This window comes from Empidonax traillii, unplaced genomic scaffold (genome assembly GCF_003031625.1).
Source record: "Empidonax traillii isolate 1590-97213 ecotype Southwest subspecies unplaced genomic scaffold, ASM303162v1 scaffold1593:size87052, whole genome shotgun sequence".
Lineage (NCBI taxonomy): Eukaryota > Metazoa > Chordata > Aves > Passeriformes > Tyrannidae > Empidonax > Empidonax traillii.
In genome coordinates this window covers 65,651-80,410 of record NW_020956786.1, presented here as the reverse complement: position 1 = coordinate 80,410, position 14,760 = coordinate 65,651, and the positions used below count along the sequence as shown (strand labels likewise).

General features: G+C 41.2%; 1 long non-coding RNA gene across 1 annotated transcript in view; it reads right to left on the bottom strand.

Moving 5' to 3' along the window:
• Window positions 1-13,846, bottom strand: part of LOC114070534 — a 20,468-nt gene extending 6,622 nt beyond the window's left edge. The window contains exon 1 of the long non-coding RNA XR_003573935.1: window positions 13,720-13,846. This is a non-coding gene — a long non-coding RNA (uncharacterized LOC114070534). The remainder of the gene's footprint in view (window positions 1-13,719) is intronic.
• Between the last annotated feature and the right edge of the window lie 914 nt (window positions 13,847-14,760).

The following is a 14,760-nucleotide window of genomic DNA, read 5'->3' as shown; positions in this document are numbered from 1 at the left end:
GGCTCAGGTACACTCTCTGGCTGTATCGCAGTGGCACAGCAGTTTGTACTGGGGGTAAGCATTGTCCCTCTGTATATCATTCCAAAAGAGAGGCGGCTGGAGGCTTAGATCAAGCTGCCTGACAAAATCACTTAAATAAATTGAAAATCTTCTCTCACAGCAGCTCAATATTCTGAATCATGCATTACCAAATAATCATCAGCACAGGATTAGGGATGCATTTATGTTACGTTACCAAAGCCTATATTAATAACCAAGTATAAATAATTTCACAAAAACCCAATCTCACAGCACAGACTGGAGACCAGCATCTGCCAAAGCACAGGATCCCATGGGAGGCCTGACCGTAATTCCGTAATTCCATAACTCAGAATTATATTGAGATGACCAGACTTCACAGGGCATAATGGCATCAGCTCCTGATGGGGTTTTTAAGTCTTTAATGGAAACAGAAGGACCACCTTTCTTGCTTTGCTCACTCTCTAGTCAATAAGTACAATCATAAAATAAAGTAATTTTTTTTTTCTTCCACATGGGTTGTTTGCCAGAATACTGTGCTAAGTTAAAAACAATGCAATATCAGAGACTGTTAACAGCAGAAGAGAAGAAATGGTAAGAGGAAATGGGTGAGGAAAGAAGGTAACATTTCAGCTGATACTTGAAACTCGATGTAAGGTTTATGTAGAATTTTTAAAATATAAGGGAAATAATTTTAAATTGGTCCTGGAACTACACAGAGACATCCTGAAATGATGAGAGGATAAGGCAGTCACTTGTCTCATTCTAAGCAGATTAGAAAAGTCTGTGTGCTCCGAAGTATTGGTATATGTGGTACAGACACACAGAGACAAAAAATGTTCACAAGTTGAAAGAGGTACGATGATTTCAGTAGAAATGGAGACAAGAAAGCTGAGAAACACAACAGGTCACAATTAGTAAATAATGCATGTAAATAATTCAAAATCAGAAAAGATCCTCTGATTTTGCCCAAGGACAATACTCTTTTAATAAACTTTAGTTCATCAGGCTGACTACTGGATTTCACCTAACTACTGAGTTTTCTAAAGAACAATAAAAAAGAAACAGCTTCATCTCCAAAATGATTGCAATCATTGGGACATAAGAATAATCAAGAGACATCTCTTGCGCTGCCTCTGCTTTGCTGTGACAGAGCTCTTACCTGTGGCTTAACAACCAGTTTCCTCCTTGGTCATTTGGTTTCTAATGTGTGTACATGAAGCATAACTGGAGAGGCAACGTGTTTAAATTCTTCTTACAGAAAGTCTCAGTGATAGCACAGTCAGTGAGGATTTTCTTCTGCAGCACAAGCTCAAAATACCTGAAATCCCTTTTCTACATATTTAGTGAAGAGTGGACAGAGCCTAGAGGTATTACAAATAGGTGTTATGAATACAATCCGAGTGGACTGATGTTAACAACATTATTATACTATATGCTCTCATGAGAGCTGCTGACCTTAAATGGCACTAAAGTCCAAATTCCTTTGTTGTTCACACAGAGTGCTGGGCACCAACTCCCTAGTAAAGCAGGAATTCAAGAATGAGGAGGGGGAAGGAAAAAGGGGGAAAGGGGGATGATAAGAAGGGAGTTACTCTTGAGATTTGCTCCTGCAGATAAGGCTACAACTGACTTGAGCTGTTTGGCACCACAAACTTGACCCATGGCTTGATCTTATCTCCCAAGGCTAGTGTAAAAGCAGCCATCTACTGACCTTGGGCAGAACTATATACAATTATAATAATTTTATTCAAGTAGTAGTGTGAGAGGTGTATTGGTTTAAGGTATTTTATTTTTCACTAACATAAAAATTATCTATGATCAATTAGCATGGTTTTGTTTAGCTTCATTTCAACAAGGGTAATCCTGGCTTGATCAAACTTTGATAAACATCACTGGCTATCAGAAGAGGCAAAGCAATTTCAGTGCATCTTTCCATGGCACAGTACATATACCAAATGAGAAGAAAAAGGAACATGGGAAAAGTTTACTTAATTGATCTGCATTGCATATTGTACCTACCGGATGGTTTGAGCAAGACAGTCTGAGGTACAAGGATCTGTAAGGGGCAGAGGAAACACTGCACAGACAACAAAGTGCTCTAGCCTTATATCCAATAAAGTTTTCAGCAACACCAAATCAGAAGGACAAATTCCAATTCACTGCTGAAATGGCTCTGTATTGGACAAAACCCTTGACTGGGCTTTTAATGTATTGGCTTCTTAACTACGAAAGGAGTCAGCAAATGTTGTTCTAAAAACTTCTAAAAATATTATTTCATTCATGTAGATTTCGTATAGAGCCAATTACTGAACTCTTGAGGTTCTTTCTCTATATTTACTCAGTTTTCTATAACTCCTCATGTAAAACACCAAAGAAAACAACCAAATCCATAAACAAACAAAACCAACAAAAACCCGAAACCTGTTATTGCATTTGGTGTTGATTCAATATGAAGGAAAACAAGTCTGCTTTGGAAAATCTAACCCTTTGAAAGAATATGATCTACTGCTCATTCTGCTTTTTCACAGTACACAACAAGCAAATTCTCCCGTGTTTCATAAACTTCACATTCTCAAGAGAAGTGCGGCCTCATAAAAATCCAGTTACAGGAAAGTACATTTCAGGAAAATACAGTCCTAGGGTCTGAAAATAATATAGAGCAGTTCTTAGTATTCATGTTTAAAAAAAAAAAAAAAATCAAATCGCTGCAGTGTACAACCTTCACATATTTACTATTTGAAAAATAGTCATATAATTAGCCTGAGTTTTACTTTCTAGCTGGCCACTACAGATGACTTATGGAACAGTTGGCTTTTAAATAAGTAGAGATGATAACCTGCAAAGAACAGGTGGTACTTCAACATGCCTACTCTGTAGTTCTCGCACTGGAAGACACTGTGGCAATTAGTGCACAATGGTACTGGATGGGCCAAGAGGCGGAAGAATATTTACCCTCACTGTTCTAAACTTCACGTTGTATTTACATGGCAAGACTGACCTCAACAAGTGGGATGCCACTTCCTTGCTAATACAATGTCTCAAATAAAGGAGATACACAATCTTTCCTGTGAGTTCTTCAGCTATATCCTGTTTGTTTCCCTAAGAAAAAAGTCATACACTCAGCAAGGAGTGTACAGGGGAAGAGTTCCTCTGGGAACAAGACAAAGCAGAATTTTGCAGAACACTTATAAGAGTAATACTGATGTATCATGTATACTGGAAACACATAATACTGTTTAGCAGGAATTCCATTCCCCCCAGTTAGACCTTGAAAGCAAAAAAAATGTACAGCTGCAGAATTTACTTTAATCACTGCTACTATGTAAAACTAACATACTCAGATCCTGCAGGAGTCAGACAGCTGTCCCGCTTGTTTCATGCAGAGTGACTCTGTGATGAGTTATAGCATGCATGACAATAGGGAGGGGGAATCATTCTTCATACCCTGGATAAAATACCAAGAGAGGAAACATGGACTGGAATCACATCACACCAGATGAGCTGTGTGCATGAAGTCACCAAACAAATCTGGAACTTGCCCTAAGCTCTATTAAATCTATTTGTTGCTATCTGTAAATCTAAATGTTGCTTGTTATTGTCTCCCCCATTTGCTTGTTATTCCTCCCCCCGAACACAACCTTTCCCTTCTGTCTGCTAGTAGACAGCTGGTGTGACGCAGAATTTTAAATCTCGTGGTTTTGTGCCAGGCCCTTTACTGACTCTGGGTCAAAAACCAAAAACCTTAAATTACTGTTGAGCAAGCCTAAACACTGGGAGAAAAAAAACTGCAGAGAGATGCAGTGTTCCCTTTTCAAAAGAAGGTTCACTTCCTCATCCCCACCTCCAAATCTCTCCCTCCTTTAGCATGCTGGTACATTTTGAAAATTATTCAAGCCTTGTAGCAACACTACTTTGTGTAGTGACTTAGGACTGCTATTGCCCTGATAGTGCTTTTTCATAAGGAGACCGATTATTAAGTATCACTCTTAGAAAAAGGCAACATTTAAATTTCTCCTGAAGAGCCAGTTTGTTTTTTTCTAGACTGCTTAGAACTCTGTGTTTCTTCAGGAGCAGGGATATTACAGAGGAAAGTATTGTAAGCAATAATGGGCTTCTGGGGTAGCCAGTGAAGGCATGTTTGCAGAGAAGTGGTTTCACAGAGGCTCCTATCCTCAGAATTACTGGTTGCAACAGAATTCATCATCCTCAGCAGGCTGCTTGCTGCTCTGTTTATACCAGTTCTGTTTCACTACATCATTTTCTGTAGAGAGTAAAAAAGGTTGCCATTCTTTCCTTCCTCCACTCCCTAGGCATGATTGGCTTTTTCTCTGGAAATTCACCTGGACAAAACCATCCTCACCTGGTGGGCAAAACCACGACAGCTATGAACAATTTTAATCTGGAAGTAAATAAATCTAACAAATATTTATGTGTAGGGATCTGAAGAACTCAAAGGACTATCTCTTTTCCCACCACCACTTTTTTTTTTTTTTTTTAAATGCTCTCTCTGATTGTCCTCTCCATACCTTTTATGAGTCAGTATGCTCTCCTGTAAACGATCTCCCAATTCTCCCCTCCCAGTCTCAACCCCCACAGCTTCCTTACTTTCACCTTCCAAGCAAGTTTGAAAAAATAGAGTTCTTCCATCTGGCTGTAGCAGTTCCTGCTGCACTAATATGTGTATAGGAGCATATCTAAATTGTGTACTCAGACTCTTTGCTTAGCAGACACCAGTAACTGCTTATTGCTAGTGAATTCCAGAAAATCAGCTGTTCCACAGGAGGCATGGGAGGAAGTGTGATCTGAGCATCAACCACCTGAACTGCTCAGCCTTGCAAGAAGTTAATGCTCTACTTTTGCTCCTTGGCCCTGCCTGCCATAGCTGTAGCTCAAGGGCACTGTACAGCCTTGACTGTTAAAATTCCACGGATCTTATGTTGTGCTAATCTTGGTGTTGAAATAAGCTTTGCATCAAAAGCCAGAATTCACGATGCAGATGGATGCTGTGTAACTTTCTGTCTCTCTCTATTAGTGTAAGAATTCACTCCTAAAGTGATGACACGGACTTAGTAACAAGCATTCAGAGTGTCACATTAAAAATAACAAAATAACTCCACAGCTTGACAGATACGGAAATAAAGCACAGAACTTATGATACATGTCCATATGCATCTTAAAAACTAAACTGTCTCCTACATCGCTCTTGACAAGAAAGATCATGACAGTCTTCTGCCGCTGCATGCCTAAGCTCACAGGAACTTCTCCATTCTCACCTCACCAAGTGATAGGCATGGAAGTTCTCTCAAAGAAGGCAAGCCAGACTGCTGTGACATGAATTGGAATCCTTGGCAGAGACACAGCCTTTCAAACTTCTCACTGATAGCCACATAGATCTCCAAGAACTCTGCAAGCACCTTCTTGGCCAGGAAAATTCAAAAGTCCCCAACATGGACCTTACCAATTGTTTAGAGACATCTAATTTCACTGAAGTCAACCAGCTGAGTTTAATACAAAGAATTTGAGCTGCACTCTTGATCTATTGCAAAATTTTAGTTGTGGTTTCTTTATATTTATAATCAACTTCAAAATTATTCTGCTTTTCAAATATCTAAGATAGTTCCTGAAAAATTTTGGCAGAGGCCTGAGTCTACTGGAGAAAGGACTATTGTTTAGTTACAATTCATATTTAAGTACAATACTGGGCTCCTCACTATTGGAGAAAATTTTTGCACCATCATGGGACTAAACTTTTCTCAAGACATTAATAATTTAGAAAACCTAGGGGAAAAAAAACCAAAACAAAACAAAGAAACAAACAAAACCCAAAGAAAACCAACAAAACAAACAAACCAACCCGGAAACCCAAAAAAAACCAACAACACAAGCAGACAAACAAACAAAAATCCCACACAAGAAAAAAAAAAATGCTCCAAAGGCCAGGAACTGCATTTTAATTTCCCCCCTGCAAATGCACTGGTATCAATATCATTCTTTCCAGTACAGCACAGTTCAGAAGATCAAAAATAGTCTTATGAATCCAAACAAGCCTTTACAGAAAACCTCTACTTCATGCAAATCCCAGGTGGTTTGAAAGCAAGTTGCACTCTAGAGGTATGCTTCACAGTTGCTATATTGTTTTAATGTGTCAACCCTTGGAACTGACGTTTCCCTCACCTCCCCGTCAGGATCAGTCAGACCTTTTCTAGTATTTTTGAAGGGGCTAACGGGATTTTTTTGATGGAACAAGGCAAGACTGGAACTGGAAAATTTCAAAATTCAAAACTATATGTAGAAAAAGAAACACACTAAATAAAAATCCTTTCAAGGGCTGAGTTAGATTTAATTTAGTATTTGGATCCACCAAAAGCTGGCAAATTAGGAGATGAGCTCTCCCCAACACTCATGCAGAGGATTTTTCAGTGATGTCTTCCACTGGGCCTTATTTCTTTCTATATAGACTCCTATCCCACTGAGACAGTTGTAAAAAAGAATTCCAGAAAGAGGCTCTTAACTTCACTTGAGGTTTAATAAATTCATCTTCCCCAAAATAACTTTTTTCATACTTTGCAGGACTGCAAGCTTTATAGCAGTGATATTTGAAAAGCACTGAATTTAATATTACAATGACACACTGTGGTGGCCTTTTTATGACTGCTGAAATAAGCTTTTTGGGCTGCAGGCATTTTATTTGTACTATCCCTTCTTTATGATTATGGAAAAAACCAGTTTATATTACTTCTTAGTAAACACTTTACTACTAAACATGAAGTCTTCTCTCTTTTCTTACCTACAGTGTCCATCTATTGATTTAACATTCAAATGAAAGTCACTCTGCAGAACAAAGTAACAGAAGGACTGTGGCAAAATGCAGTCTACTAAAGTACTACAATTCCAAACACCGTATTTCTTATTAACTTATTTTGAAGGTGCTGTTGTGATACTATTTGAATATATTCTCTCTTCTGTCCATTTGTCAGGCATGAGATTAGCAGCTAGCAACACTTCTGTTCCCATTGCTCCTTCAAAGACTACACTGCAGGCAGTATAAAACAAGCTCTTACAAGTTAATCTGCTGGTAAAATTGAACCCTTTTTCACACTACACAAAAAACAATATTATGGATCAACCAGTTCCTGACAAACCTTAAAACTCATCAAGACATTCATATCCACAGATCAGCCAAATTAGGAACATCTAGGCCACACTGTGCCTCTAGCACATACCCAGCACCTACTTGGTGACTAATGAGACCATCTTAATCCTTCTAGGAACTGTGACAACCACAGAAAAAGTGAAATCTGGACGTAAGATGCCTACAGAGAGATTCCCTGACATGGTTCTTTGACATATAATACCTGTATATGCCCACTAGGAAAGGCAAATGAGAAAAAGGGTGGCAGCAGCTGCATTTAAATATGGTTGAAGATAGCTTGGTTCTGCTCTCAGGGCAAACAGGACTTCAGTTTAAACCCAGACACTCAGAAGCTTCAGGAGGACTGAAGTAAAAAACTGACAGCCTAAGTGCATCTCTCACCTCTGGAAACAAATTAGCATATTCATATTTTCCACTTGAAAACAGATTAATTTACACATTTCCTAACAAAGTAGTGCTTTCTGATGGGCTTTTTTAATCTCTACTATCTGCTGCTAGGCTAAAATACTAGGGGACAAAGATCACTGTGTAGACTGTGCTTCTGGAATCAAAGAGAGTTCTATTTTCCTGTTTATGATGGCCACATAAATAAAAATGAAGCAGATCAGAAGACTGTCACTGGTAGAAGCAGATGTTCCCTATGAGAGTTGTGGTGAATGGAGCTAAATCCACTTGGTGGCTGGTTACTAGCAGTGTCACCCAGGACTCAGTACCAAGGCAGGTCCTATTTAACATCTTCGTTGATGATCTGGACATGGGGATTGAGTGTTCCCTCAGGGAATTTGCAGATGACACTAAATGGGGTGGGAGTGCTGATCTGTCCCAGGGTTGCAAGGTTCTACAGAGAGACCCCTAGAGACTCAATCAGTGGGCTAAGGACAATTGTGTGAGGTTTAATAAGGTAAAGTCCCAGGTCCTGTACTTGGGTTGCAGCAATCCCATGCAGCGCTACAGGTCGGGGGTGGAGTGGCCCAAGAGCTGTTCAGCAGAAATGGACCTGGGCATGCTGGTTGACACCCAACTCAATATGAGCCAGCAGTGTGCCCAGGTGGCCAAGAAGGTCAATGGCATCCTGGCCTGTATCAAGAAGAGCGTAACCACCAGGACTAGGGCAGTAATCATCTCCCTGTACTTAGTACTGATGAGGCTGCACCTGAAGTCACTTGGTCTGTTCAGCCTGGAAAAGAGGAGACCGAGGGGTCATTGCAGTCTGTAACTTCCTTGTGAGAGGAAGAGGAGGGGCAAATACTGATCTCTTCTCTGTGGTGACCAGTGAAAGGACCAAGGGAATGACTTGAAATTGTATCAGGAGAGGTATAGGTTGGATATTAGAAAAAGGTTCTTCACCCAGAGGGTTGCTGGGCTCTGGAACAAGCTCCCCAGGGAAGTGGTCACAGCACCAAGCCTGACAGAATTCAAGAAGTATTTGGATGATACTCTCAGGCACATGGTGTCATTCCTGGGGATGGTTCACTGCAGGGCTAAGGGTTGGGCTCGATGATTTTTGAGGGTCCCTTCCAACTCAGCAATATTCTGTGATTCCGTGACTCTACATTCAGTTCTTGGCTCCTTACTTTAAAAAGGATATTGAAGTGATGGAGCACGTCCAGCGAAGGACAACAAGGCTCATGAAGGGCCTAGAAGACATGCCTTATGAGGAACAGCTGAAGGAGCTTGGTTTACTTAGTCTTGAGAAGAAGAGGCTCGGGGGGACCTCACTGCTCTCTGTAACTACCTGAAAAGAGGTGGTAGTGAGGTGGGGACTGGTCTCTTCTACCGTGCCTGCAATGAGAGGACTAGAGGAAATGGTCATAAGCTGAGACAGGGGAAATTCAGATTAGATATTAGAAAAAGTTTTTTCACTGTTAGAGTGGTCAGGCATTGGAATAGGCTGCCCAGGGAGGTGGTGGAATTACCATCCCTGAAGGTGTTTAAGAGGTGTTTGGATCTGCCACTGGGTGATATGGTTTAGTGATTTAGTGGTTACAGTAGAAGTGCTGGGTTTACAGTTGGACTTGATGATATTAAAGGTCTCTTCCAACCTTGGTGATTCTATGAGAGTAGCATAAGGAATGACTACACTGAGAATGAAGTGATTTATTATGTATTTAGCAATTCAACATTAGAATCCCAGCTACTGGGAAGAAGGTTAAAGTCCATTTTCCCTCCTCTCCCTGTGCAATGCAGAGGTACCAGCAGTACTACTGTAATAGCTAGAAACAAAGGTGTTATTTTTCTGCATAAAAGTAACCAAAATCAAAAATATCTCCAGGCTGTTGTAAACTAGCACATCCCTACTGAAACTCACAAAGGTCTTTGGATATATGCTGCTGCATTCTTCAATGTCCTCAGACACAACATCTAATCCTAGTGTTGAAAAGGGTTCTAGTGCTTTCTCTGTTCTTGAGAAATCAGGAAGCAACGGAAGCCACTTTGTGAAGTTTTAAGGGTTGTAGCTAGCAGATGGGAGTTCAAGTCCCACAGCTCTGCTTCCAAGTGCTAAAAGAAGTACACCCCACCATAACCACCAGTGCTCTTACCTCCCTAGAGAAACCATCAGGTTGAAAAGGAACTATGCAATCCTGAAGCCATGTGTTTTGAAATAAGGTCTCTAAGCTCTGCTGCCAAGAGGGAACTTCAATGGCTCTCACCTAATCTTAACTGATAAGTTTTGCAGAGCAGGTCTCAATTTTAGCAGAATTATTAGCAACCACTGGAGACTGGAAGGTGGACTATATACACTGTCCAAGCCCAGAGCTGAATAAGCCAAGCCTGAATAAAAGACTGTCTTCAGGATAGGATCCATGGAGCAAGGAAAACAGAACAGAGCAAGAGATTCAAGATACTTTTTCTGGCAGCAGCACCTATTAAAAGCATTATGCAAACAATCAACATATCCCTAAGAAACAGTTTCTTGCACGCTGATCACTGCTTAGGAAAAAGTGAAAACTGACCAAAGGCAGGCCTCATGTGATGAAAGACATCCCCACCCAGCAGCAGCCAAGGAGATCTGCTCCTAAATCAAACACACACTCAGCAGGAGCGCATGTATACACCAGCAGTGTGCAGGGGCAGCTGGCAACCCATCAGCAGCCAGGGAGTGAGAGCTCCTCTGTGCTTATGGGGACAGGGAGGCACAGAGTGGTGGGGAAGCACCACTTGCATCCAGCAGCACTCCTGGGAGACAGGCAGCTCTCTAGCAGCCAAAAGCAAAAGCCCTATCAGATATCCCTAAAGAGACCGAAGATGTTCCAGTCTGATTCATTTATGATGTTGTTAAAACTCTGAAGCGGGTTTGTTCTTGGGAGGCCTCTTCTGCAAGGAAATACTTTAGTGGTACCTTTGCCCAACAACAGCTTATTCAGAAAGCTTTCCTCAAAGCTTACAATAATAAATCACTAAAAGATTCTTTTTGTAAGCTGTGATTAAACCTAAATTGATATCTAATAGGTCGTGTAAAACGCAACACTGATTTCATAGATCTCTGAGACACACAAAGATTTTGCCACAGAGGACTTACTGCTCAATGAGACAACTTATCACACCCCCTTAAACCTGAGAAAACACTATAGGTCCACTGATTTGTTTCTCGTATATATTACTGCACAGAATCATTACATCATTAATACATACACGTCAAGTAAAAATATTTCAGTACAGTCATTGCATTAGTATTTTAGGTCCTTCTTAAACAGTTAAAGGAACCTGTATATGGCCTAACAACGACTGCCTCACACTGCTATGCTTACAAAGCAACCAGGCTGTCCTGACTAAGAAACCACATCTTGGAGAGATAGAAAGAGGAAAGGAGAAGCAAACCCTACCCTTCCACTCCATAGACAAATTCAGTATCTTGTCTGGTTTTCAGAGCAATGTATGATTCATGTTGCAACAGATACCTTGCTTCACAAAAAATGTGTCCTCCCCTGCTGTCCAAAAGACCTCCCTATACCTTGAAAGTATACATTCCATGCCCAAACCTCCAGAGGCCAGCCATCCTGCAGGACAGAACAGGCTCCCTAGGTAAGCGGTCACAGCACCAAAACTGACAGAGTTCAAGAGGAAGATAACTCTCAGGCACATGGTGTGACCCTTAGGGATGGTCCTGTGCAGGGGCTGACTTGGACTCAATGATCCTTGTGGGTACCTTCCAAACTCAGCATATTCCATGACAGAACACTGCCAGGCTTGGGGGAAAAAAAACCCTAACTAGACTTGCTTAAGCAGAAAATACACTACATTAGGGGCATCTGAGAAGAGCCTCAACTTAACCACCCCTTTGCAGCAGCCTTTGCGTTTCCATTCCCTTCAAACCAAGCGGGCTGAGATAGAGTGAAAATGAAAAGAGCCCACCTCCCTGCCCTCTAGAAAAGCCAGGTATTGCAAGAGGTGATGGATATTGTTTTGCCCACAAAGTCATTGTCAGTAACACACCAGTTGGGGCATTGGGGGTGAGAAGGTACCAGAGTTGTCACAGATGAAGTCCTACCAAGGTGTCCAACACCATGCCTAGCACCTCAGACTGTTTAAATCATCACAACCCTTGCCATTTAAGGAGAGGAATCACGATCAAATTACTGGGTATCTGGATATCTGTATGCTGCAGACTACAGCTCCTCAGGCATCTTCAGCCAACATCATGTCCCCTCTCACTACCTCTGTAAGACTGCTCTGGTAGCACTGTTGTGCCTTGTTGTGCCTAATTCCTGTGGGATATGGCTGTCAGTGTACTAATGGCAGAGGAGAGAGCTGTCATCTCAAGCAGTGTTTGACCTCTCCAGGCTGAAGCATCTTATTTAAGATTTAATTAAGAGGGTTGTGCACATCTGATCGTTCTTCTTACACATATAAGCATGTATAAAAACAGACAAGAAAAAAACATGAAATGATCCCAAACCTCAGTTTGCAAACAGTTGTGTGTGTATATAGATGAATTAAAAGCTTCCATAAAATAACTGGGAACGGAAAATCTTCTACAGAACACATTTCAGTTTCCATCTTGTGATCAAGAATTCTACAAAAAAAAAAAATCTCCTCTTTAAGCAAAGAAATCTTGAAACTCAGAAGGAGAAGAGACATGTTTGTTACACTCACACCCACTGCTGACAAAGAGGGCTATACTGAAAAATAGTCTGAGGTTTAGTTATTATGCATCTAAAATAAGTCTTCAAGTTTTTCTAACTTTTCAAAAAATAGAAGATATCAGAGCTTGTACTATCATCAAGAGAGATCCTGAACAACAATGCTGCTGAATAATTATCTATGAACTCCAGGTGGAATCCCAATCAGCATGCTCCTTAACTCCATATTAGACAGAAATTCAAGGAATCCTAATACTACAGCATGGCACAGATTTAAAAATTAGAAGGCTTGTTTTGTGTGGCTCTTCTATTTGGAAGGCTTACAAGACAGATGTTATCTGCTTTGATTAAGTTCCTTCTCACAACAGGCTTCCTGGAGGGATGCCTTGAAAGAAATACATATTCATGCATATCTCTTAGATTACTTGGAGTCCCTCACACGTTTTGGATATGCTTTGCAATATATTCCATCATTTCTCGCACAAAACAACACTCAAAGAGCAACTCAGGTTTAACTTGGACCTATTCGTTTTCAGTTATTAGCCTACTATTCCTTCATTTTGTCCCTTCTGCTGTTTCCAAGCCTCCTTGTTTGCTTCTCCCCAACCTTTCCCTTGAATGCTAAAATTTTAATAACTCTAGCATGTAAGGCTGAAGAAAAGTAAACAAACACAAACAGTTCTGAACTTAGGAAGGTACGTAGCTTAACACGGTGATGTTCCTCTTTTCCTTGGATGAAAACTGACAGACAAATAAATGGTTTGCTGCCAGTAAAGAATCTTATTGCTGGTAGATAGTATTTTATATACTGAGAATCTGAAAAAGACACCAGATATTGCTTCTAAATAAGCTAGCAGACTCTATAGCTTTTTCTGCTCTGCAGTGCCCAGTTCTTTAAGCACAGGCACTTTTTTTTCACTCGGGAGGCAATGTCCAGTCATTTCATGGCAAGTCAGGCTAAATGTACAAGCCAACCAGTGGAAGATGAATTTCCTGCCATTACAAATGGTATTAGAAATGTATTCCAATTGTGCCTTCTCTGCCTATTTTGTCCTTATTAATCATGTCAGTGTCAGAAATGCTGTACATTTATAGCGGGGAAAAAGTCTTCTCTATGTGCCATCAAAACCAGAATTCAATTAAGTACCATTCAGGCTACAACACAACTTTTGTAGTATAACACCCAAAGTAATTAGCATCTCAGTAACTGCCTATATCTTAAAATGCTTCATTAATGACATTTCTACATTTCCACTTGAAAATGCTTGTTCGGTGTAAGAAGCTGTTCAATTTAAAGAAGTAAATTGATATTTTGCTAAGATTAAGTCACTGTATTTATGGAGAACAGGTGTGGAAACTCCTGGGAGATTCTGAATGTACCAGAAAGAAAGAAAAAATAAAGTACTACAATAATTATGACACTTGGAGGAAATTGGAAGAGACAACAAAAGAAGTACTACTTACAAGCCTCGGAGACGAAGCCAGATTTTCTCTATTTGCTCTGGCTGTAGGTATTTCAGAGAGTTGCTCTCAAATTCTTCGATTTCCTTAGTCGGTGACTCCATAGCTGCAGGTTATCTCTTTGGTTCAAGCTCTGCGAGGACGGCTGCTGCCACTACGCATGCACAGGCTCCACCTTCAACACTGTCCGGGAGCCGCTAACATTTCTGGCAGACACTTTTCCCCCATCCCTGCAAATGAGGCTGCGTGGGCAACCCCCGAGCACTCAGGTGTACGCGGGGGGCAGCTGTGCCAACACGCAGCCATCCTCGGGCTGACCAAGAGAATCAAAGGCTCATCTCCGGATTGCAAACCCGCACGGATTTTTTTTTTCCCCTTGTTTTTTTTGTTTAGCTATTTCAATAAGCCAAGGATACAATCCATAATACCACCGAGGGATCTGTATCGAGGGAGGAGGGGAAGAAAATCCCTTGCTGACAAGTGAGCTGCCTGCAGTCGGGCAGCGGCAGGAGTACCCAAGGCTGCGGCGCTGCCGTACCGGGCTGCCTGAAGCCGTGACAGTGACAACACACAGCCCCTCCGCTCCAGCCTCTGCCAGATCAGCCTCGCCCTCCCCGCCCTAGCATTACTTCTTTCCCACTTAAAAACCAGCAGCGCTGCCGACAAGCTTAAAACCTGAAAACTGAGGAAAGCCTGCCTGTCAACATAGCCCAAGAACTGCTTTCCTCTCTGCCTCCCTCTTTGCCTCCTTCTCTCCTGTGCTCTGATTAAAAACCCAAGCAAGCCAAAGCATTAAATTAAAAAAAAAAAAAAGTAAATTACAAAAAGGGAGCAACCCACTTCTGGTAAAAAGCCATCTACTTCACCGCAGTCAGGCTGCTTTGCTGAGTGACACACAGCAGGGGCTGTAAGGCTTCAACTGAGGCAAAATCCAGTTTTAAAATCAACAAATCAGTAAAGTGCCATTGCTTGAAGCCCCCCGAAATACGGCAGGAGAAGTTAGTACACTGAAGAGAGAACAAGCCCAACACATTAGTCACAGAT